At 43.0% G+C, this 24,369-nt stretch overlaps 1 protein-coding gene across 14 annotated transcripts in view; it reads right to left on the reverse strand.

The window, feature by feature from the left end:
- The window catches only part of ZNF567 (zinc finger protein 567), a 64,494-nt gene extending 63,686 nt beyond the window's left edge, over positions 1 to 808 (reverse strand). For 4 of the 14 annotated variants that reach the window (XR_013959191.1, XM_080644542.1, XM_080644549.1 and 1 more), the window contains exon 1: positions 712 to 773. The gene's annotated coding sequence lies outside the window, so the exon portion shown is untranslated. Of the gene's footprint in view, positions 1 to 711 lie in introns of all 14 variants that reach the window. The other 10 variants (XM_080644540.1, XM_080644546.1, XM_080644539.1 and 7 more) reach the window with 7 other exon arrangements.
- Between the last annotated feature and the right edge of the window lie 23,561 nt (positions 809 to 24,369).

Below are 24,369 nucleotides of genomic sequence, written 5' to 3' on the forward strand. Positions count from 1 at the left end.
ATAACTGGCGCCTTCCTAGACTCCCCGCCTGAGGAGGAAATTCCACACCGCTCATGCCCTCCGCCCTCCCCCCACTAAACAGCTGTATAAAAGAAGTACCTATGCCCCCCTTTTGGCACGAACTTCCCAGCGAATTTCGCCCCAGAGCGCAAGATTAAGACCTCCCCCTTTTTAATCGCCTGGACTCTGTGTTTTGTCTCCTGCGTCGCAAACCTCTCATTAAACACAAATCGACTCGCACCTATTTTAAAAATTAGAGACACTCTCACTTTCACAACCAATCGGTGTCACAACGTCACACCGAAGTAACACGTGCCCAAATACACACACCGACGGGCACAAAAAACTACACAAACGGAACGCCCGCGTGTGCCAGGCCGCGCTCCGAGAACTGGGGTTTCCTCCTAAGGGGGTGGAGGATGGGGGGTGACGGACACAGTTCCCGCCCACGCTGAGCTCAGACCCGCCTGGGGCTTCCAGTTCCCTCTTCGGCCCTCTCCAGCCTGGACCGCGGCCGGACGGGCTCCCAGTTCCCTCCTCGGCGTTCCTGGCCTTGGCTCCCGGTTCCTTCCTCTGCCTAGGTTCTCGCTTCCATTCTCGCTCTCTCTAGGGCCAGGACTCGCGCTTTCCTTCCCGGCCTTCTCAGCCTAGGTTCCCTCTTCCTTTCATGCTTTCCCCAGCCCAGGTTCCCAACCCCCTCCTCAGCGTTACCCGGGCGGGCCACCACCCGCCGCCTCCCGGCCCGCTGGCGCCGCTGCCTCACCTCCGACCTCGAGCCAGCCGTCTGCGCCTGCGCACTCCGCGCCCCTACCGCCCAGCAGACGCCGCGGCTCCGCCGCTCGCGCCTCAGCGCGCCTCCTGCACGTCGAGCCTTTCCAGCTTTGAACTACATTTCCCACCGGCCCCGCTGGATGCTTTGGAAAAGAACTTTGATCTCGGTTCATTACTGGTGTCCCTCCAGGAGTCCTCAAATACCTCCTTCTCCTGGTGGTAACCTAGGAATCTGGGCCCGCCGGGCGCTCACGGTGTGTGCGCGCGGTACGGAGGTCGGGAAGGGTGCGGGATTGGTTTGTGTCTTTGTGTCTGCCTCCCCCCGCCCTCCCCCCATGCGGGACTTTTGGGATGGCCGTAGTTGGCTGTCACGTGGAGTATGTGGCAGGGTGGGGTTTGAGACCACCTATCATAAGACAGTGCTGCCCTTACCTCGTGCCATGCGAAAGGCTTTTGACTGTGATCCGTTCATTTCGCTTGTGTCACCGGGATGGAGCTTCATTTCTGCAGTTCTGGCTTTAACAGTTGGGACTGAGAAGTTCTGCTGAAGATCTCTCTGAGAGTATATCTGCCCCTTAAAACGAGGAGGCCTGTGTTAGCCAGAGCTGCCCTGCACTGAAGCTTGCCTCGAGCTGCCTTCCTCATGGCATCCTCACCTCTGTTGCCCAGCCTCCTGCTGTGTGTGTGTGTGTGTGTGTGTGTGTGTGTGTGTGTGAATGGAGTGCCCCTACCAGGGACCAATTTTAGCTTCTCTCCTTTGTTAGGATCTGTATTCCCGGGTTTCCTGCTGCTTCCTTTTCTCCCACTTCTCCCAGAATAATGAGGTAATTAATGTATTTTTATTTGCATCCACAAACTTTTGGGGTGGTTACACAGCAATAGGTAACTGAAATAGGTATTTAACTCTCGAGTCTTTTTTTTAATTACCTTATATTGATATAACTATATTGGTCAACCTGTTTTGTAAAGTGACTTTTTTGCTGATATTGTATCTTTAAAATATTCTATATCCTTCATTATTTTCTACAACTTTGCATTTACATATTACAAAGTTATTTTGTAATTTATTTATCGAATAACTTTCCTGGGCAACTCTTTCTCTTTGCTGTCCAGCTCCAATGTCTTCACCAAACTTTACATTTCCTTCCAGGACCTTACGGGGTGTGTGTGTGTGTGTGTGTGTGTGTGTGTGATGGGTTCCTGTCATTATAGGGGTCTATAGACTTCAGAGTGTGGCATTGACTTCTGCTGAGTGGAATATTAGATGACTTACCCCACTCAAAGGAATTTGTTCAATGATGTGTGATACAGGACCTATACACATTTATTTAACTGATCAATTGGGTCTCCCTGATTACAATAACTTTTCCCTTTTCCAATTCAAAATCTGCATTCTGGAGCCATCTTACTTTCTTTACTGTGACTCATTGGGGAATGCAACTCTTTAGAATGCTTAGGTAACTTTCTGAAGGATTGGTTTAAAATTCCTAGAGGTGGAAATGAGCATCTCTGCTGTGTTATTTCTAAACTAGAGGCCTGGTGCATGAAATTCGTGCGTGGGTACGGTCCCTAGGCCTGGCCTGCGATCAGGACCATCTTCCCTGGCTACTGGCAGCAGGCCCCGCCATCCACCGCCACCCACCTCTAGTTCCCCATTTGCTATTGGGCAATCGGAGCCTGCCGGCCGAGGGGAGGAACCAAGAGGTTGGCCGTTCCCACCCGCTCACTGGTCCCACACACAGAGGGTGACCCACAGCAGGGGCCTTGGCCTGGCACCGCCTACGTCCGCCGCCACCCACCCCTGGTTCCCCGTTCACCATTGGGCGATGAGAGCCTGCCAGCCAGGGGAAGGAACCGAGAGGTGGTCTGTGTGCCTCATAGTGACTGGTCGAGTGGTCGTTCTGGTTGTTGTGCCATTAGGGTCAATTTGCGTATTACCCTTTTATTATATAGGATGTCACCATCCCAATCCTTCATATTACTTTTTCAACTTTCTTTCCTGCCTGCGATCAGGGAAATGGTCTGAATTTCTGCATATCCACATCAGTCCTAAGTCCCACCTATAAGAGTCATCCATATTCTACTTAGCAGAAGTTTGTAGTTTGACATTGTTATATAGTATATCTTTGTCTGAATATACTATATCCGTTCTCCTGTTGATGGGATATTTGGGTGTTTTCAGTTTTTTGCCATTGTGAGGAAAGCTGCTATGAGCATTCTTGTACCAGTCTTTTGGTGTACATATGAAATCAGAATTTCTGGGTGGAGAGTACACATATATTTAGCTTTAATAGATACTATTAGTATTTGAAGGTGATTGTTCCATTTTACACTCCCACCTGCAATGTGGGACATACAGGGAGAGATACACCAGGAATTCCAATATATGAGAATTCCAGTTGTTCCACATAATCAGCATTATTATTATCAGTCTTTTGAATTTTAACCATTCTAGTGGGTGCATAGTGGTACACTTATATTTAGTTTGCATTCCCCTCATGACCAATGATGCTGCAAACATCAGTTCCTATGGACAATGGAATAATTCTTTTAGCCACTGCTGGAATGAGCAAAATGGAAATAAGTGGCATTTCCTATGTAACCCAGCAAGTGCAGTCTTGGCAGTTTATCCCAGAGAAGTGAAAACTTGTGTTTACATAAATGCTGATAGATGAGTGTTCATAGCAGCTTTATCTATAATAACCAAAAAACTGGAAACAACCCAAATATCCTTTAATAGGTAACTGGTTAAGTGAAGTAGGGCATATTTATACCATGGAAAAATACTCATCAGAAAAAAGGGGTGAGCCATTGAACCACAACTTTAATGGATATCAAGTGAATTATGCTGAGTAAGAAAGCAAATCTCATAAAATTACAAACTGCATGATTCCATTTATATAATGTTCTTAATATGACAAAAATACAGAGATGGAGAATGGGAATGAAGAGGAGATGGTGTGACTATAAAAGGGTAGCACAAGGGATCCCTGTGAATCATGTTCTGAAGTGATGGAGGTGGTCATGTGATTTTACACATGTGATAAAACTGCATAAAACTAAATATACACAGACATACACAAATGGGTGCATATAAAACTGGGAAAATGTGAATAAGGTCTGTAGATTGTATCAATATCAATGTCTTGGGTTATGACATTGTACTATAGTTTTACAAGAAGTTACCAGTGAAGGAAAGTGGATGAAGGTGATGTGGGAATCTCTATATTATTCCTTTCTTATTCGTTTAAAAAAAATCCTCACCCAAGGATATTTTTTCCATTGATTTTTAGAGAGAATAGAAGGGAAGGGAGGAAGGAAGGGGAGAGTGAGAGCGTGCATGCAAGAAAGAGAGAGAGAAACATTGATTGGTTGCCTCCTGCATGCCAGGGGTCGAACCTGTAAACAAAGTACGTACCCTTGACCAGGAATCGAACCTGGTCCATGAGCCTATGCTCTAACCACTGAGCAAGCTGGCCAGGGCTCTATATTATTTCTTTCAACGGCATATAGATTTACAATGATCTCAAAATAAAAAGTTAAAATATAAGCATATAGATGGAAAAAGTGGTTTGGCATTTGGAAAAATATAAAATTATATCCAGAACTCACATCACACTACAAGAATAAACTCCAAATAGATCAGGGATATAAACATAAAAAATGAAACCACATAGGAAATCATGGGTGAATTCCTGTTTTAACTTCAGTGTTAGAAAGAACTCTAACTATGACCCAGAAAACGGACACCATAAAAGAAAATATTGAAAAATCTGAAAATATTCAAAAGTTTGACTACATTGAAAAAGTAAAGTCAAAAGATAAGTTACATATTGGGAGAAAATATTAGTTAAATATATCATAGATAAAGGGCTAATATTTCTGTATTAGTTTACTAGGGCTGCCATAACAAAAACACCATAGACTAGGTGGTTTAAACAACAGAAATTAATTTTCTCAATTCTCAGAGGCTGGAAGTCCAAGATGAAGGCATTGACAGGTTTGGCTTCTCCTGAGGTCTCGTCTCCTTTGCTTGCAAATAGCTGCTTTCTGTGTCCTCATATGGCTTTTTATTATTAAAAGGAATCCCTGGTGTGTCCTAATCTCCTCTTAGAAAGACAGTACTTAGATTGGAAAAGGCCCACGCTAACAACCTCATTTTAACTTCATTACCCCTTAAAAGGCCCTATCTCCAGATTTAGTCATTCTAAGGTACTGGGGATTAGAGCTTCAACATATGAACTTGGGAAGTGGGGGACATAATTCAGTCCATAGAATTTCTAATATTGAAAGAACCTCTTCATTTCACCAGAATTTCTAATATTGAAAGAACCTCTTCATTTCACAAATATTTAGTCATTATGTTGTACATCTGAAACTAATATAATGTCATGTCAATTATACCTCAATTAAAATAAAAAAATCCTCTTAAAATTGATGGAAAGACCAAAAAACAAAAAATCCTTGACAGAAAAAAAATGGATAAAAGAGCCCTGGCCAGTTTGGCTCAGTGGATAGAGCGTTGGCCTGTGGACTGAGAGGTCCCAGGTTCGATTCTAGCCAAGGGCACATGCTCAATCAGGTTGTGTGCTCAATCCCCAGTAGGGGGTGTGCAGGAGGCAGCCGATCAATGATTCTCTCTCATCATTGATGTTTCTATCTCTCTATCCCTCTCCCTTCCTCTCTGAAATCAATAAAGAAATATATTTTTAAAAAAAAATGGATAAAAGACAATTCACACAAAAATATGTAAAAGTGGCCCTTAAAATGTATGAAAAGAGAAATGTATATTAATATGATCCTGAAACTGTTTATACTTATTACAATGTCAAAAATTAAAAAGTTGAACATTAAAATTAATTAAAAATTAAAACATTCTGTTGGTAAGACAGTGTAATGGGCAGAACGGCAACTTCAAAAAAGATATGTTGCCGAAACCGGTTTGGCTCCATGGATAGAGCGTCGGCCTGGGGACTCAAGGGTCCCAGGTTCGATTCCGGTCAAGGGCATGTACCTTGGTTGCGGGCACATCCCCAGTGGGGGGTGTGCAGGAGGCAGCTGATCGATGTTTCTCTCTCATCGATGTTTCTAGCTCTCTATCCTTCTCCCTTCCTCTCTGTGAAATATCAATAAAATATATTTAAAAAAAAAAAAAAAAGATATGTCCACATCCTAATCGCTGGAACTTGTGAATAGTACTTTATTTGGGAAAATGGTCTTTATAGATATACTTAAGGATCCTGAGGTGAGGAATTCAACCTGGATTGACTGGGTGGCCCTAAATCCAATGACAGGTGTCCTTGTAAGAGTGAGGCAGAGAGAGATTTGACAAAAGGAGGCAATGTGATCATGGAGGCTGAAATTGGAGTCATGGGCCCTGGCCAGGTAGCTCAGTTGTTTAGAGCATTGTCCTGATTCACTAAGGTTGTGGGTTCGATCCTTGATCAGGGCACATACAATAATCAACCAATGTATGCATGAGTGGGTGGAACAAGTTGATGTCTTTGTCTCTCTCTCTCTTTCTCTCTCTCTCTAAGCCTCAATTTTTAAAAAAGGTTAACTTCTTTGCTCAAACATGATTTAAAAATATTGGAATTATGGGGCCACAGGTCAAGGAATACGAGGAGCTGCAAGAGATTCTCCCCTAGAGTCTCTCAAGGGAATGTGGCCCTGCTGACACCTTGATTTTGGACTGCTGGCTCCAGAACTGTAAGAGAGAATAAATATCTATTGTTTTAAACTACCCAGTTTCAGGGGAAGACCTGAAAAAGAGAAAGCCTGAGTTTATAAAGGCAAAAACCAATTTTTCCTATTGGCTATTTAGCTGGATATGATGACTAGTTCAAAAAGGATTGATCAGGTCCCTGTGTGAGACTCTGAGGTAAGCCTCTGCATGATAGGGAGGCGAGTTCCAGGATGAGCTTCTATGGCAAGCACAAAAGTCCAAACCTCATCTGGATGTGGATGTGCCTGAACCTGACTTTCCTAATGATGTCCTGAGTCCAGTTAGGGCCCCTTGACATCACTGATTCCATTTTCAGATGATTCTGTTCAGAATGGAGACCAGTCTTTGGGAATTCAGGCTCAAGGGATCTCAGTTCTCTCCTCTAGCCTCTGAGAAGAAAGCTGCTCAAACATCTTAAACTTTTGACTCTCCACACCAGCTGAACTGCAATGGCTTTCCTCTTCTTGGAGCTTGTTTAGTCATTGCTCTTGCCACTATTCAGAGCTGTCTCCTTTCCTGCAATGAGGAAATCACACATGACTTAGAGATATAAACTCCTGTATATAGAAGAAATTGTCACCGGGCTAACTTTTAGAAAACCCTGCTCTTCCCGAATATTGAAAATATATCATAAGCTGTGCTTGCTTACAGGTGAACTGCTGACAGTTAACCACACACCTACAAATAGCTCAGCCCCAGAACCAGCCGGATCCAGATCAATGAAGATGGTGTTCAGAACCTGCTACCCCCACAACCTCCACTGACCTCCAGTGAACTTGTCCTCATATGCATATTAAAAATCACACCCGGGGGAAGAAATGGACATTGCTAGGCACCATTAGTACCCTGTATAAGGGAGCCATAAGCACTACACATAGCCCAGCTCTCCTGATACTGCCTACCCAACCAGTTTCTTTAACTGCCCGCCCCCACCCTTACCATAGAGAAGGTACCTTTCCAACATGAGCTCATTCTGCTCCATTCCTTAACCAAAGAAAAAAGTTTTTGCTCTGCTTTATTGAACTCGGTCTCTTTCTATTATTAGCATGAACAGTACTTGGCAGAAAGACCAAAAGGGTCAGCAAAAAAAATGGGACTGGGCTCTGCTGTGATGATGTCTATCGGGGAAGAGGAATAAAAGAGCCAGAGAAAGACCAGGTCACCTTAGGTGTCAAGCAAAAGAAGCTTCAGTAATGTCAAAAGATATTGGCACCAATTCAAAGTCAACAAGGGGTGTGGCAAAGAAGGAAACTTTATTCAGTGCAAAACAGCTTAATTGTGATACCGTATGGCTGTGCAAACAGCACAGCTGTAGAACAGCTCTAGGGCCAGGTCCCTCTCTGGCTAGACAGCTTAGCTCTGCTCCTCCATGGTCTGCTCAGCTCTGCTCCATGACAGTCTGCTTTGTGCTATGCTGGTCTGCTCCGTTCATGATGGTCTGCTTCGTCCATGATGGTCTGCTTCGTCCATGATGGTCTGCTTTACTCTGTTCCACTTTGTTCTGGTGAGACATCTTTGGTGATTCAGCTCAGGCAGGGGAATTCAGTCTTCATTCTTGGGTTGAAAGGGAAAGTGCACTCTCCTAGCCAGAGGGGAGCTGGCTGGGCAGAAGTCCCTGATTGGTCTGTCCTCATGCAAATGAGGACTACAGATTTCACAGTTTGATTGGTCCAAAGGCACTGTCCTGATTGGTCATAATAGAACTGCTCTAATTGGTAGGAGCAGCGCAACTTGATTGGATGTGGAAACCCTCAGTCCTATTGGTTGAAATAGGACTCCAGGAACTCCTTTATAAAGGCTAGCTCGGATGGCAGAAACACTGTGCAAGCAGACAGTCCAACAGCAGGTGTAGGCAGTTTAGTGCAGAGGTTTCTCTATGAAGTGCAGTTTGCATGAGAGGCCCTGTGCAGAAATGGCTGCTAGGCTCTGTTTTTAAAAATTTGAGCCAAGATCTGGCCAGGTGGCTCAGTTGGTTGGAGTGTCATCCTGTATACCAAAAAGGTTGTGGTTTGGTTCAGTTGGTTAGAGCATCATCCTGTACACCAAAAAGGTTGTGGTTTCGATTCCCAGTCAGGGCACATACCTAGGTTGCGGGTTCAGTCTAGTTGGGGTGCATATAGGAGGCAACCATTGATATTTCTCACTCATATTGATGTTTCTCTCCCCGCTTCCTCCCTTTCTAAAAAATAAATAAAAAGCATATATATAGAGTCCAGTTAGCCACCAGTCCTTCTTAGTAGGTCCTTTTTACCCCCCTCAGGGTTCACAGTAATAACAAAATGCAGTTCTTTGTTTCCAGTTATACAAATGTCCAATCAGTTCTTCAAAGTCTCTTGAGAGATTCATAATAAAAGAAAATACTTTCAGCAGGAAGATTATCAATAATGAGGTAAAATATTATTAATTGGCCAAACCAGGATCCAATATCATATCTTTGTAGTTACATCCCTCTGAGCAGGGTTCCAGCACTCACTCTCCACCTGGGAGAACTTGATGGACAGCCTTGGAAGTGACAGTCCTATAAATGATAAAAACATTCCAACTCTACAAAGCTTAGTCTCATATGACCCTGGGGAAAAGGGGAGGGTGGGCCAGACACGGGAACTAGACATCATATAGAAAAACATTTCTCTGATATGGTTAAGCATTTCTGAGTCAGGCAAAAATATAGTTGCTCCTCGAGTTATTGTGTCCCAATCAGCCCATTGTCAGTTGAAAATGCAACTTGAATACTCTCCCAGCCTACTGAACATCATAGCTTAAGCTAACCTACCTTAAACATGCTCAGAACAGTTAAATTAGCCTACAGTTGGGCAAAATAATCTAAACAGAAACTATTTTATAAAAAAGTGTTGAATATCTCATGTAATTTATTGACTACTAGAGGCCCGATGCACAAAATTCATGCAAGGGGCTTGGCCCTTGCAGCCCCGGCTGGCCCTTGCAGCCCTGGCCAGCCCTCGCAGCTCTGGCTTCATCCAGAAGGTTGTTCGGAAGGACATCCAGAAGGTTGTTCAGCTGTTTGGTCTAATTAGCATATTAGCTCTTTATTATATAGGATTGTATTGAAAGTGAAAAATAGACTGGTTATGTGTATGACTTTTGCACCATCGTAAAGTCCAGACATCACAAGTTGAACCCATTGTAAGTCTGGGATTGTCTGTACACTCTAATAAATTCCAGAACCTCCTCACAATGTGATATTAAGTTGTCATTAAAAATTTGTAGAATAACCAAAAAATATAGAAAAATTCAAAATATACTAACAGTGACTAAAGCAGGTTGCTACACATCTATACTAATAAGAGAGTAATATACTAATTAGACTGGGAGACCTTCCAGAGACCTTCTGGACATTCTTCTGGACAAAGCCAGGGGCTTGGCTGGCCTGCAAACCACCCCCAAACAGCTCTCAGCCCCTCACCCAGGCCAGCCATGCCCCCCAGCAGGGACCCTCACCCAAGGGGGGCGTGGCCAGCCTGCAAACGGCCATCAGCCCCTCACCCAGGCTGGCCCCACCCCCAACAGAGACCCTCCCACCCCAATGGGGGGATGGCCAGACTGAAAACTGCCCCAGCCCCTCTCCCAGGCTGGCCCCACCTCCCCCAAGAGGACCCCCATACTGATCCGGGACCCCCTTCAGAGCAGACCAACCTGCTCAAAAGGGTAATATGCTAATTAGGCTGGATGTCCTTGCGGACAAAGCCATGGTGGCAGGGCCAAGGCAGAGGCAGTTAGGGGTGATCAGGCTGGCAGGGAGAGCAGTTAGGGGGATCAGGCCATCAGGGGAAGACAGGGGCAATCAGGCAGGCAGGCATGTGAGCAGTTAGGAGCCAGCGGTCCCAGATTGCAAGTTGGACATCCCCCGAGGAGTCCTGGATTGGCTGGCGGGGGAGAGCAGTTAGGGGAATCAGGCCAGTGGGGGAGAGCAATTAGGTGGATCAGGCTGGCGGGGGAGGGCAGTTAGGGGGATCAGGCTGGTGGGGGAAGGCAGTTAGGGGGATCAGGCTGGCAGGGAGAGCATTTAGGGGGGTCAGGCCAGCAGGGGAGGGGAGTTAGGGGTGATCAGGCAGGCAGGCAGAGGGGTTAGGGGCAATCAGGCAGGCAGGCATGTGAGCAGTTAGGAGCCAGAGGTCCCAGATTGCAAGTTGGACATCCCCCGAGGAGTCCTGGATTGGCTGGCGGAGGAGAGCAGTTAGGGGGATCAGGCTGGTGGGGGAGAGCAGTTAGGAGGATCAGATAGGCAGGGTAGAGCAGTTAGGGGGATCAGGCAGGCGGTGGGGAGCAATTAGGTGGATCAGGCTGGCGGGGGAGGGCAGTTAGGGGGATCAGGCCAATGAGGGAGGGCAGTTAGGGGGATCAGGCCGGTGGGGGAGAGCAGTTAGGAGGATCAGACAGGCAGGGGAGAGCAGTTAGGGGGATCAGGCTGGCAGGGGAAGACAGGGGCAATCAAGCAGGCAGGAATGTGAGCATTTAGGAGATAGTGGTCCCAGATTGCAAGTTGGACATCCCCTGAGGGGTCCTGGATTGGCCGGCAGGGGAGAGCAGTTAGGGGGATCAGGCCAGTGGGGGAGAGCAGTTAGGGGGATCAGATAGGCAGGGTAGAGCAGTTAGGGGGATCAGGCAGGCGGTGGGGAGCAATTAGTTGGATCAGGCTGGCGAGGGAGGGCAGTTAGGGGGATCAGGCCAATGAGGGAGGGCAGTTAGGGGGATCAGGCCAGCAGGGGAGAGCAGTTAGGGGGATCAGGCTGGCAGGCAGGTGAGGGGTTAGGAGCCAGTGGTCCTGGATTGCGAGAGGGGTGACATCCCCCAAGGGGTCCCGTATTAGAGAGGGTGCAGGCTGGGCTGAGGAGCACCCCCTCCTGTACACGAATTTAATGCACCGGGCCTCTAGTATATACATACAACTATCCCATTAATCAAAATTTACATACGTCATTACAGGTAGAATGGCAGACATCAGCAATAAAAAGAAAAAATATCTGGATTTATACATTTAAATATTAACATTGGTTATTTCTAGGCTGTGATACTGACTTTTTGTTTAAGTATATTTCCATAAATTTAAATTTAATGTATAGTTTCTGTTATCTTTATATGAACCATGAATGGATTATCCTATCTAATAAAAGAGCAATATGCAAGTTGACCATCACTCCAACACACAATATGGCTGCCCCCGTGTGGTCAAATATGGCTGCCCCCATGTGGACACAAGATGGCCACCACAAGATGCCTGGCAGGGGAGGGCAGTTGTGGGTGATCAGGCCTGCAGGGGAGGGCAGTTAGGGGCAACCAGGCTGGCAGGGGAGGGCAGTTAGGGGTGATCAGGCTGGCAGGGGAGGGCGGTTAGGGGCAATCGGGCCAGCAGCAGAGCAGTTAAGTGTTAATCAGGCTGGCAGGGGAGTGGTTAGGGGGTGATCAGGCTGGCAGGCAAAAACGGTTAGGGGCAATCAGGCAGGCAGGCAAGCGAGCGGTGGGGAACCAGCAGTCGGACATCCCTCAAGGGATCCCAGATTGGAGAGGGTGCAGGCTGGGCTGAGGGACACACCCCGCCTCTGGTGCACGGATTTCATGCACCAGGCCTCTAGTAAAATATATTTTTTAAGGTATTTTATTAAACAGAAGTTCTTTAAAAAAATAGGTAAAAAACTTGCTGTAATTTAACAGCTCAGTATGTTCTAAATACAGTTGGCTATAAGTGATTTCTTTTATAATGTCTTCTAACAAACTATTGGTTTCCAAGCATGCCCGGAAGTGTTATGTCTACAGAAGAAGAGCTAAGAGATTCAAACCTTGGTTTTGCTGCTTCGTTTTATATCTTCTTGACAGAAGTATTTATTTCATTTCTGAAACATTAGCCATAATACCCTGCAACCAGTGAGAAAATTACCTTGCCCCATTAGTTTCCCTTTGGGCCTAATATCAACAGAATGAAAACTATAGAGCATAAAGTTGTCTAGAGAAAATTCATTCATACCCAGAGTTCTTGTGAATTCACAATAATTGGGACATGTTGCTATAGTTAGAATTCTTTATCAACTCCCACAGTTTATCATCTGTACTTCTCTGGAAGTCTTTGTCGTGCTCTGGATTTGACCTATTTTTTATTTCTCCTGTTGAATGAGAACAACTACAGAAAGGTAGCAATTGTACTTATTAATCTGTTTCTTCCAAGTACACATGCATAAATTCTTGTATATTGCAGGCATGCCCAATGTCTTATACAGAAATCCCACTTCTAGGACACTTTGTCTTAGGAAGGAAATAAAAATGAGCAAAAAATTATTACAAGGATGTACATTGAAGAATTCCAGATAATAAGCATAAAAATGTTCTATAATAATGTATTAAATAAAGTATGACAAACTACCTTATAATCATGATTTTGATTCCAAATTAATTATCAAAGAGATACTCATCAGGAGTGGCTTAGTGAAACAGACAGGATACAGAGCAGAAGGCATAGAGTTGGAAAGTTAAAAAATAGAATCTAGCCCTGACCGGTTTGGCTCAGTGGGTGGAGCGTCAGCCTGCAGACTGAAAGGTCCCAGGTTCGATTCCTGTCAAGGGCATGTACCTTGGTTGCAGGCACATCCCCAGTAGCAGGTGTGCAGGAGGCAGCTGATAGATGTTTCTCTCTCATCAATGTTTCTAACTCTCTATCCCTCTCTCTTCCTCTCTGTAAAAAATCAATAAAATCTATTAAAAAATAGAATCTAATTAAAGAATGAGGGTCTTGGAATTCAGATTCTGATTCCATTTCAGGTACTCTGCGACACTTCACTAGTTATTTCAGCTCTCTGTGCCTCACTTGCCTAATCAGTTTACTGGGAATGGTAATGACACCTCCCTCACAGGGTTATCATGAGGACTAATGAGACAATACATATAAAATATTTAGAATAGTGTATTAGTCAAGGTTCTCCAGAAAAACAGACCAAACAGGGTGTGTGTGTGTGTGTGAGTGTGTGTGTGTGTGTGTGTGTGTGTGTGAGAGAGAGAGAGAGAGAGAGAGAGAGAGAGAGAGAGAGAGAGAGAGAGAGAGATTTTAAGGAATTGGCTCATGAGTTTGTGAGGTCTTGTAAAGTCCAAAATTTGCAGGGCAGGCCAGAAGGTTGAACACTCACAGAACAGTTGCAGTTTGAGTCCAAAAGCTGTCTGCTGGTGTGGTTCCTTCTTGCTCTGGGAGAGGTCAATCTTTGTTCTATTAAGGCCTTCAACTAATTGGATGAGGCCTACCCAGACTAAGGTGGGTGATTGACTCTTCTCAGAGTCCACTGATTTAAATGTTAATCTCATAAAAACAAAAAGCCCATCTTCATGTTTTGTCCACAATGAAGTTTAACCAAATATCTGGGCATTGTGGTCCAGCCAAGTTGACTCATAAAATTAGCCATCATAAGTCCACCCCTTGTCAACTTGGTATCTATACACATCTCCTTAAACCAAGCTTAATCTCTGAATAAAAACAATAACAAGGTCATACTTCCACCTAACATATACAACTATCTTGCATACAACCAAAAAGCACACTAACACTTTCCTCAGAAGAGGGTGCAAAGTGCTGTGTGATGTTTACTTTTCTTGATATCACACAATTTAAATATTGTGATATAAAGTTAATAATACTTAAATACTATGACATAAGGTCAGTACATCTCAGGATACATGATAAAGGGATAAAAAAGGCAAGAAAAGATATTTGCTACACTCCCTCCCCCAACAAAATAAAGAAACACTCATAACAATTACAGTTCTTATTTCTGAAACTGGTCACATGGTTATAATTGATATTTGTAACTACCTTCTTCCACTATCTATTCTGTATTCCTTTTGCCCTCAGCAAGCACCTCAGTGTGTTGTGGTTCTTTACTTGGTGGGGTGACCCAAACGTTCTTGAAGAGTCTTGCCCATTGGTAATGCTGCCTGAATAAGTGTTGCAGTTTTCTACTCACTTTAATCATAGGGCATGTTATGCTAAGAGATGCCTGAAAGGATCTTCTTACCTCCCTTGTGAAGTAGCAGTCCAACTTTCCCTTGGTAGTCAAGGTCAATCACCCCAGCCATCACAGTAACTCTATTCTTTACCTGCTGATTCAGAAAGATGAGGAGCCCAAAGTGACTGGGGAGCAGTCTTAATTTCCAGTTCAATGAAATCATGTCTCCTGATGGAAGCACTCCTCTTTGGAACTAAGACTTCTGGGCAGCAGAGCACAGGTTGTGGGGATAGGAAGCAAAGATTTTGCTGTAGGACCACTAGGGGAAATAGTCAGTGATATCTCTCCCATTTCTACACCTTGATTTCTGGCCTCGTGAGTCCTGGCTATTCGAGAAAAAGCACCAGGTATAAGATGCTGATCCACAGCATCTACAGCCTTTTGGAGAATCCTGCCCCAGCCCTGCAAGATACTGCCACCTGTCTGGCATTGTAAATGAGCCTTCAAAAGGTCATTCCACTGTCTGTCAAACCAGCTGCTTCAGGATGGTGGGCAACATGGTAAGACCAGTGAATTCCATGAGGATAGGCCCACTGCTGCTCTTCCTTTGCTGTGGCATGAGTTCCTTGATAGCATCAATGCTGGTGTGGAACACCATGGTAGTAGATAAGGCATTCTGTTAAGTCCACAGATGGTAGTTTTGGCAGAAGCATTATATGCAGTAAAGGCAAATCTGCATCATGAAGGTCTATTCCAATAAGAATAAAATGTCCCTTCCATGATGAAAGCAGTGCAGTGTAATCAGCCTGCCACCAGGGAGTGGTGTCAATATCAGGGACTCATTATTGGTCTCTGCTGTTGACAGATTGAGCATTCAGCAGTGGTGATAGCCAAGTTGGCCTTGGTGACTGGAAGCCCAAGCATAACCTCCATCACTGCCACCATGGTTGCTTTGTTCATGAGCCCAGTTTGATGACTGGGGTGACTGAGGAAAAATCCTGATGGTTACCCACAGAATAGGTCATGCTATCCAATTTATTAAAATCTAATACTGCTAAGGATATCCTTTGGTGAACATTCACATGGGACACAAATATCTTCACTTTTACCCATTCAGAAAGGTCCACACCTCTTTCCCAGACTTCCTTGTCACCTGTTTGCTAATCATGTTCCTTCCAAGTCCCCAACCATCCAGCCAAACCATTGTCCACAGTCCATGAATTGATAAACAGTCACACATCTGGCCATTTCTCATTCCAAACAACATAACCAGGTGCACTTCTCAAAGTTCTGCCCAATAGGAGGATTACTTCTGCCTTCAGGGCATATACCACCAAACCACATATCCTATCTAATAACGAGGGAATATGTAATTGACCATCACACCCTCACAAAGATGGCAGCACCCACAGCCACAAGATGGCAGCAAGCAGTCCCCTCAGCCCTGTCGGAGCAGCAGGCACATGGAACGGCCAGGCCTGCCCCCAGGCGGGTCTGGCCGCTCCACATGCCTGCCTCCGGAGTCCTCCAGTCCCCTCAACCCCCCAGTCACCCAGGGCCAGCCCGAAGCACTGTTACACATCCAAAAATAGTGTCTGAGAAGATTAGGTGCTGCTTCTTACCTGAAATGTGCATATTAACATTTTTGTTGTTGTTGACACTATTATAGATGTCCCCCATTTCCCTCCCCCCTTTGCTCACCTCCACCCAGCCCCTGACCCCCTTCCTCCAGTCCCCTCGCCTTCACCACATGGTTGTCTATGTCCATGGGCTATGCTATATGTGCTTTGGTTAATCTCTTCACCTTCTTTTATCCAGTCTGTCCCCCAACCCCTTGCCCCTGATATCTGTGTCTGTTTCATGTATCCACTCCTCTGGTTCTATGTTTTTGTCAGTTTATTTTGTTCATGAGATTCCACATGTAACTGAGATCATATGGTATTTGTTTTTCTCTGACTGGCATAATAATCTCCAGGCCAATCCATATTAACTTTTAAAATTCCTTTCTTATATTACTTCATTTAAAGTAAGAGTTATTTTAATTCTTCAACCATGCTGAACATTTTGTTGCAAATCCTTTCACCCTCCTTAGCTATATACATATATGCTTATGTACATATGTATTTTCCATCAAAGATTACACCATAGTGTTGTAATTCCTTATTTAAATATATTTAGGTCTCTTTGTCTGAATTCAGGGAAAAATTTCAGCAGATTTTTCAGGACGCTCCAGGTATGATTCTTTAATTCTCACCAGTACTTTAAACTAAACACTCAGGTATTTATTTTGCTCTGGAATTTTTGTCCTATTTATTTATTCTTTTCCATCTGTTATTTTAGTCTCTATTTTTGACATTTCTATTACACATACCAGTACATTAGGTCTTGTGGGTCATTTTCTACTTCCTTGATCTTTTCATAATGTCCATTTTCATTTTCCTTTTAATTCAATGAGAATCTGTTTAGGGAAGGTCTGAGCAGGTTGGTTGGGTTTATTTCATTCATTTCATTACAGTGTTGGGACACTGGTCTGCCTCTCTAAGTCCCCCCTACTAAAGATCCTAGGCCCATCTTTTTCTTTTTTAAAATATATGTTTTATTGATTTCAGAGAGGAAGGGAGAGGGAAAGAGAGATAGAAACAGTGATTGGCTGTCTCCTGCACACTCCCTACTAGAAATGGAGGCCACAATCTGGGCATGTGCGCTTGGCCGGGATTGAACTTGGGGCCCTTCAGTCCGCAGGCCAATGCTCTATTCACCGAGCCAAACCGGCTAAGGCTGGGCCCATCTTTCTTGACTCCATCCTGCTGGATTTCCACCTTGTTTTGAGTAAAGTTGGGATTTGTCCAACTTTTCTCTAATTTTTTATGTATGTGTGATTGGGGCCAGGGAGTAGGAGAAATGAAAGGTCAAGAAAAATATCATTCTGAAGTAACACTTTGGGAGCTCAGAGTCAAGATCAACTCATGTCTTTATTTTTTCTGAACTTCTATCATCCAAGAACACTGTGGAACCAAGACTCTAACCGGTTTAGCTCAGTGGATAGAGTGTCAGCCTGTGGACTGAAGAGTCCCGGGTTTGATTCTGGTCAAGAACACATAACTTGGTTGCAGGTTCCCTGGCCCTGGTTGGGATGTGTGCAGGAGGCAAACAATCGATGTGTCTGTCTCACAGTGATGTTTCTCTGTGTCACTCCCTGTCCCTTCCACTCTCTCTAAAAATCAATGGAAAAATATCCTTGGGTGAGGATTAACAAAACAATCCTATATAATAAAAGGGTAATATGCAAATTGACCCTAACAGGAACAACTGGGAACAACCACCAGGGGGCAAGACGCTCAATGCAGGAGCTGCCCCCTGATGGTCAGTGCAATCCCACAGGGGGAGCTCTGCTCAGCCACAAGCCAGGCTGAGGGCTGCGAACGCAGTGGTGGTGAAGGGAGCCTCTCTCACCTCCTCAGCAGTGCTAAGGTGTCTGACTGTCAGCTTAAGGTGTCTGACTGTCCACAGGCATCGTGCCTAAGCCAGCAGGCAGACATCCCCCGAGGGCTCCCAGACTGTGAGAGGGTGCAGGCCGGGCTAAGGGACCCCCCTGCTAAGTGCACGAATTTTCATGCACTGGGCCTCTAGTAAATAAATAAAGTGGAACCAAGAAGAAGACTAATAAATATTGAATTCTTCAAAAAGCCATGCCCCATGTAAGTTTGTGTTTTCTTGTCCCTAATTGGAGTCATTTCTTTTCTATAGCTCAAATGAATACCTGCATTCTTTACCCTGATATTGTTACCTAACTGATATCATACAATAACATACTAATGACTAGCTAAGCAATGATGCCAAACTTCAGGGTCTTCCTTTTTTGTTCCTCTCCTCTCTAAACAGTGTTCATATACTCATTAATAAATAATTCCTCATTTTCCATATGTTCAGTCTTCTGCCAGAAATAAGGGGAGAAGAGAAATAGTATTCTTTTGAGGGAAATATTAGTATTTCTTTTATCAAAACTTTTGTTTGATGAGATGATTTAACAAATTTTTATCTTAAATTTTAACTTTATTTTTATTATTGACACTATTACAGATGTCCCCATCCTCCCCCTTGCCCACCTCTTCCCAGTCCTTGTCTCCCTTCCCCTCTGGCTATCACTATACTACTTTTGTCTGTGTCTATGTGTTATGGATATATATTTTTTGGCTACTCTGTTCAACTTCTTTCATCTAATTCCCCAATGCTGGCTCCCCTCTGAAGTTGTCAGTCTGTTCCATGTATCCATGACTCAGGTTCAATTTGTTCATCAGTTTATTTTGTCCAGTGAAATCATATGGTATTTGTCTTTCTCTGACTGGCTTATTTTACTTAGCATAATCATCTCCAGATTCATCCATGCTGTTGCAAAAAAGTAAGATTTCCTTCTTTTTATAGCCACACAGTATCCCAGTGTATAAATGTACCACAGCTTTTTTATCCACTCATCTACTAATGGGCATTTGGGCTGTTTACAGATCTTGGCTATTGTAAATGTTGCTATGAACATAGAGTTCATATATTCTTTTGAATTACTATTGGAGCTTCTTGGTATATATTCCCAGAAGTGGGAATGCTGGGTCAAAAAGCAGTTCCATTTTCAATTTTTTTAAAGCAACTCCATGCTGTTTTCTACAGCAGCTATACCAGTCTGCATTCTTACCAACAGTGTACAAAGGTTCCTTTTTCTCCACATCCTCACCAGCACTTGTTGATTTATTGATGATAGCCATTCTGATAGGTGTGAGGTGGTATCTCATTGTGGTTTTAAATTGCAGTTCTCTGATAATTAGTGATGTTGAACATTTTTTCTTACGTCTGTTGGCCATGTGTATGTCCTCTTTGGAGAAATGTCTATTCAGGTCCTTTGTCTATTTTTAAATTGGATTGTTTGTCTTCCTGATGTTGACTTGTATAAGTTCTTTATATATTTTGGGTATTAACCCTTTATCAGATGTATCATTGGCAAATAATGTTCTCCCACACAGTGGTTTCCCTTTTCATTTCATGGTTTCTTTTGCTGCACAAAAACTTTTTAGTTTGATGCAATCCTATTTGTTTATTTTTCCTTTGTATTTCTTGCCGTTGGAGATATCTCGGCAAAAATATTGCTGTGAGAAATGTCTGAGATTTTATTGCCTAAGTTTTCTTCTAGGATTATTATGGTTTTGTGACTTACATTTAAGTCCTCTACCAATGTTGAGTTTATTTTTGTGTGTGGTGTAAGTTAGTGGTCTAGTTTCATTTTTTGCATGTACCTGTCCAATTTTCCCAACACTGTTTACTGAGGAGACTGTCTTTACTCCTTGTGTGCTCTTGCCATCTTTGTCAAGTATTGTTTTTTTTTTAAATATATTTTATTGATATTTTACAGAGAGGAAGGGAGAGGGATAGAGAGCTAGAAACATCGATGAGAGAGAAACATCGATCAGCTGCCTCCTGCACACCTCCCACTGGGGATGTGCCCGCAACCAAGGTACATGCCCTTGACCGGAATCGAACCCGGGACCCTTCAGTCCGCAGGCCGACGCTCTATCCACTGAGCCAAACCAGTTTCGGCTTTGTCAAGTATTAATTGACCATAAAGGTGCGGGTTTATTTCTGGGCTCTCTGTTCTGTTCCATTGATCTAGCTGCCTATTCTTATGCCAGTACCAGGCTGTTTTGATTACAGTGACTTTGTAGTATAGCTTGATATCAAGTATTGTGACACCTCAAACTTTGATCTTATTTTTTTCAAGATTTCTGAGGCTTTTGTGGTCTTTTTTGGTTCCATATAAATCTTTAGAATATTTCTCGATCTGTGAAATATGCCTTTGATTTTTTAATAGGAATTGTGTTGAATCTATAGATTGCTTTGTATAGTATGGACATTTCAATATGACAGGCACTCATCTAAGTAACTAGGACTAAACAGTAGGTATGGGGAAATGAAACACATACAAATCATGCCTGTGGAATTTAACTTGTAGTGAGAGAGACAAAATAAATATATAATTATATAGTGCAAGACAACACAAGAAACAATGATATATATACATATATATACACATATATATACATACATATAAATATATGCATATATATAAAATGAACAAAATAATTACATGGTAAACCTAAGACCAATGAGCAAATATGTGCCTTATGAATAAATGTATATGAGCTTTAGCTCACCTATTAAAAGAAAAAGGCTTTCAGATTGAGTCACAAATAAAACTCAACTTTATATCTGACATTTAAGTGATTCTATAACTTAGAAATGTTACTTACCGTGTTTTCCCCAAAATAAGACATCCTCCGAAAATAAGACCGACTTACAGGTTTCCTTCTGAGTGAAATATAAGGCATTCCCCGAAAATAAGGCCCCAGGCTCTGTCTCAGAATGAAAATTAATTTACCGTAAACTGGTCGCTAGGGCCGCCCCGACTGGCGTCTAGCAACCAGTGACATTACGCGGAGTCCTGACGTCACTGCTGTGTGGAGGCGGAGCGGAGGTCGGAGTGAGCGGTGAGCGCGGGGCGGGAGAGAGGAGGAGACTTTTACAGATGTGTGTAGAAGAATAGGAGGATTAGAGCGGATGGGACGCGGCGAAGGTGGTGAGTGCTGGTCTGTCTCTGGTGACACTACCTGATGCTCGCGGCCGCCTTCATGATGACTGAAGGTTCTGAGTCAGTGGCAGACCCTGCTCCAGCCCAGATCCAGGCCCCAGCAAGCCCAGTGACAGTCCCCAGGCAGGCCCCAGGGGGTAAATGTCTGATAAAGGGGTAGGGGGGATGTCTGGTGAAGGTGTTCAGTGGCACAGGGGTGGGGGGAGGGGGATCACTTAAAATGACACAGGAGGATCAGAGGGGGAAATCAAAATGACACAGGAGGATCAAAAGGGGTTACTAAAATGGTAATCCCCCCTCTGATTCTCCTGTGCCATTTTGATTCCCCCCTCTGATCCCCCCTGTGTCATTTTGAGTGACCCCCTTCCCCCCACCTTGATACCCCAATTCCTTTTTTTTTACCCCTAGAAATGAGCGCAAAAAGAAAAAGCTACTCCATGGAGTACAAGAAAGGAATCGTGGAAGACTCTTGGGGCCAAAATCTTACTGCTTTCTGCAAAGAGAAGATGTTGAGTATCCGATTGGTCCAAAAATGGCGAGCAGAGTATGGTAACCTCATTGAACAAGTGGACAAGGGAAATGCTAAAAAGCGCAAGTGTGGATCAGGTCGGCAACCATTATTTTCCGAGCTGGAAGACCTGATCTGTGAATGGGTTGTTGACAGGAGAGCAAAGGCTTTGGTGTGAATAGGGCTCAGATTCAAGAATTTGCCCTTGCAATGGCACCACAGTTTGACATAGCCCCCGAAGACTTCAAAGCATCACAACACTGGCTGGATAATTTCCTTCAGTGAAGTGAACTGTCTTTAAGAAGATCTACAACATTGTTTAGGTTGGAAGATACTCAAGTTATTAAGCGAGCACTTGCATTCAAGTCCTTTATTGATGATGCTGACTTCTCTAAATACAATCTTTCCAACATGATTGCTATGGATGAAACTGCAGTGTTTATGGGCCAATCATCTCAAACAACAATTGAACAGCGGGATGCCTCCTTAGTGTACATTCCCTCCACTGCTTACGAAAGTGCACGTGTTTCCTGTATTTTGGCAATTCGTCTGGATGGCACTAAAATCCCACCTTTAATCATTTCTAAGGGCAAGAAGGAAAAGATTGAACGTGTTTTGGGCATTTTTATTCTTGAAACTGAAAAAGCCTGGGCCACACAAGCAGTTATAAGGAAGTGGGTCGATTTAATGCTGCCGCTTGTTATGCGAGGGAGTCAAAGAGGTCTGCTAGTCTGGGATGCAGCCAGCACTCACCGCGCTAAAGACATGAAGACATTTCTTCACGAAAGAAAAATAGATCAGATAATGATTCCCGCAGGAATGACAGCCTATCTATCTCCAGACTCTTGATATTGAAATAAACAAGCCATTCAAAGACAATTTGCGCATGGAAATTAATGACTACATTGAAAATAGAATGGAGAGAAATCAGCGTGGAAACTTTGTGAAACCTAAACTGCAAGAAGTTGTGACTTGGGTGAAGAATTCATGGGAGAAAATCACTGACAGTTGCATTGCAAATGCACTGCGAACAGGCTGCCTTGACAAGAAGTACTCATTTAAAGACAGTGCTATTGCTAAACATGAGAGATTTGGTCCACTGATTCTGAAAGAAATGGAGTCATAAGAAATTCACCAGGAAATTCAGGAATTGGATTGTTATGATGATGTTCCAGAAGATGATGACATGATTGTCATTGAATAAATGAGTAAATTCTTGATACTGTAGGATTCACAGTTTGTCTGGTTTGTGTTGACAACTACTGTACTACCATACTGTATAAAGGTAATAAATTTCCTTTATTTTCATTTAACAATAAATGTGTACCGTATTCTTCTTCATGGAAAAATAAGACATCCCCTGAAAATAAGACCTAGCCTGTCTTTGGGGGCAAAAATTAATATAAGACACTGTCTTATTTTCGGGAAAACACGGTAAAAGGATGGATAAATCATATCAGGCAAATAGAAACTAAAAAAGGCAGAGTAAAATTCAGGCCTCATCACGTCATTAAACAAGGCAAAGAAGGGACACTATATAATTCTAAGGTTTAAATTTCAAAATGAAGATATAATAGTTATAAATACCCATGTATCAAATATTATAGCAACAACTTTCCAAAAGTAAATGGACAGACAGGCAGAAGAAAAAATAGATTCTTGTTAGCATTAGGGAACATTAATTCACTCAAAGTCAGGCCAAGTGGACACAATTTAGTGAGAATGTAGAAGTCCTAAATTACATACTTCCTGAAATATCCCTTATTAATGTTGATTAAATTCTGTATCCTAATAATAGTGAATATCCATTATTTTCAAGTGTTATGGACCATTCCAAACACACACACACACAAAACAAACATTAGGCCACAGTAAAGTCCAAGAGTATAAATGATTAAACAATGTTCTTTGAACACAGTGAAATATAGGTGGAATTTAATAGCAAAATCAGAAAAATAAAGTTACTTTTAGCAGCAGTTTGTAAAATCTGTCTTAATCATTCCTGGATCAAAGAAGAAATATAACCTAAAAACAAAGAATTACAGCAATAGCACTACATATTGGCACACATAGGACTTAGTTAAAGCAGGTCTCTAAGGGAAAGATCATAGCTTTAAAATGCTTTGCACAAAAATAATGAAAATATGTAAGTAAGAATTAGAAGGAAATATGGAAGGACTTTATAAAGATAAAAATTATATGCATTGGAAAACAGGTAAAAATTATAATAATAATAATTATATTAATAATATAATAAATCAATAGGAGAAACCATCAGGAAAGAAAAGAGAGAGAACACACACAAAAAAGAAAAGAAAAGGGGAAAATCAACAGAAAGGAAATTAAAAAGAATCTTGGAAAAATACTTTATTTGATTCTTTGCAAACACATTTTGTTTATCCACATATATACAATTTTCATGAACATGTCTGCATTACACCATAATTTATATAATAAGTCATGAAATGCACCCCCTCCTCTATTTACCAGTGAAGTCATCTGTGGAAGAGAGAATGATGAGCACCCCCTGCCCTCTCATAATATACATCTACATGCTAATCCTGGAACCTGTTCATATATTACCTTACGTGGCAAAAGAGATTTTGCAGATATGATTAACAGCTTTGAGATGGGGAGATTATCTTGGATTATCTGAAGAGTCAGGGTCAGAGGGAGATGTAAGTATGGAATACGCATACTTGTATTAGAGAAATGCAACATTGTTGAATTTGAAGATGGAGGAAAGGAATCACCAGCCACGAAATGTTAAGAGGCCTCTATAAACTAGAGATTC

This window comes from Plecotus auritus (genome assembly GCF_963455305.1).
Source record: "Plecotus auritus genome assembly, chromosome: 10".
Taxonomy (NCBI): Eukaryota; Metazoa; Chordata; class Mammalia; order Chiroptera; family Vespertilionidae; genus Plecotus; species Plecotus auritus.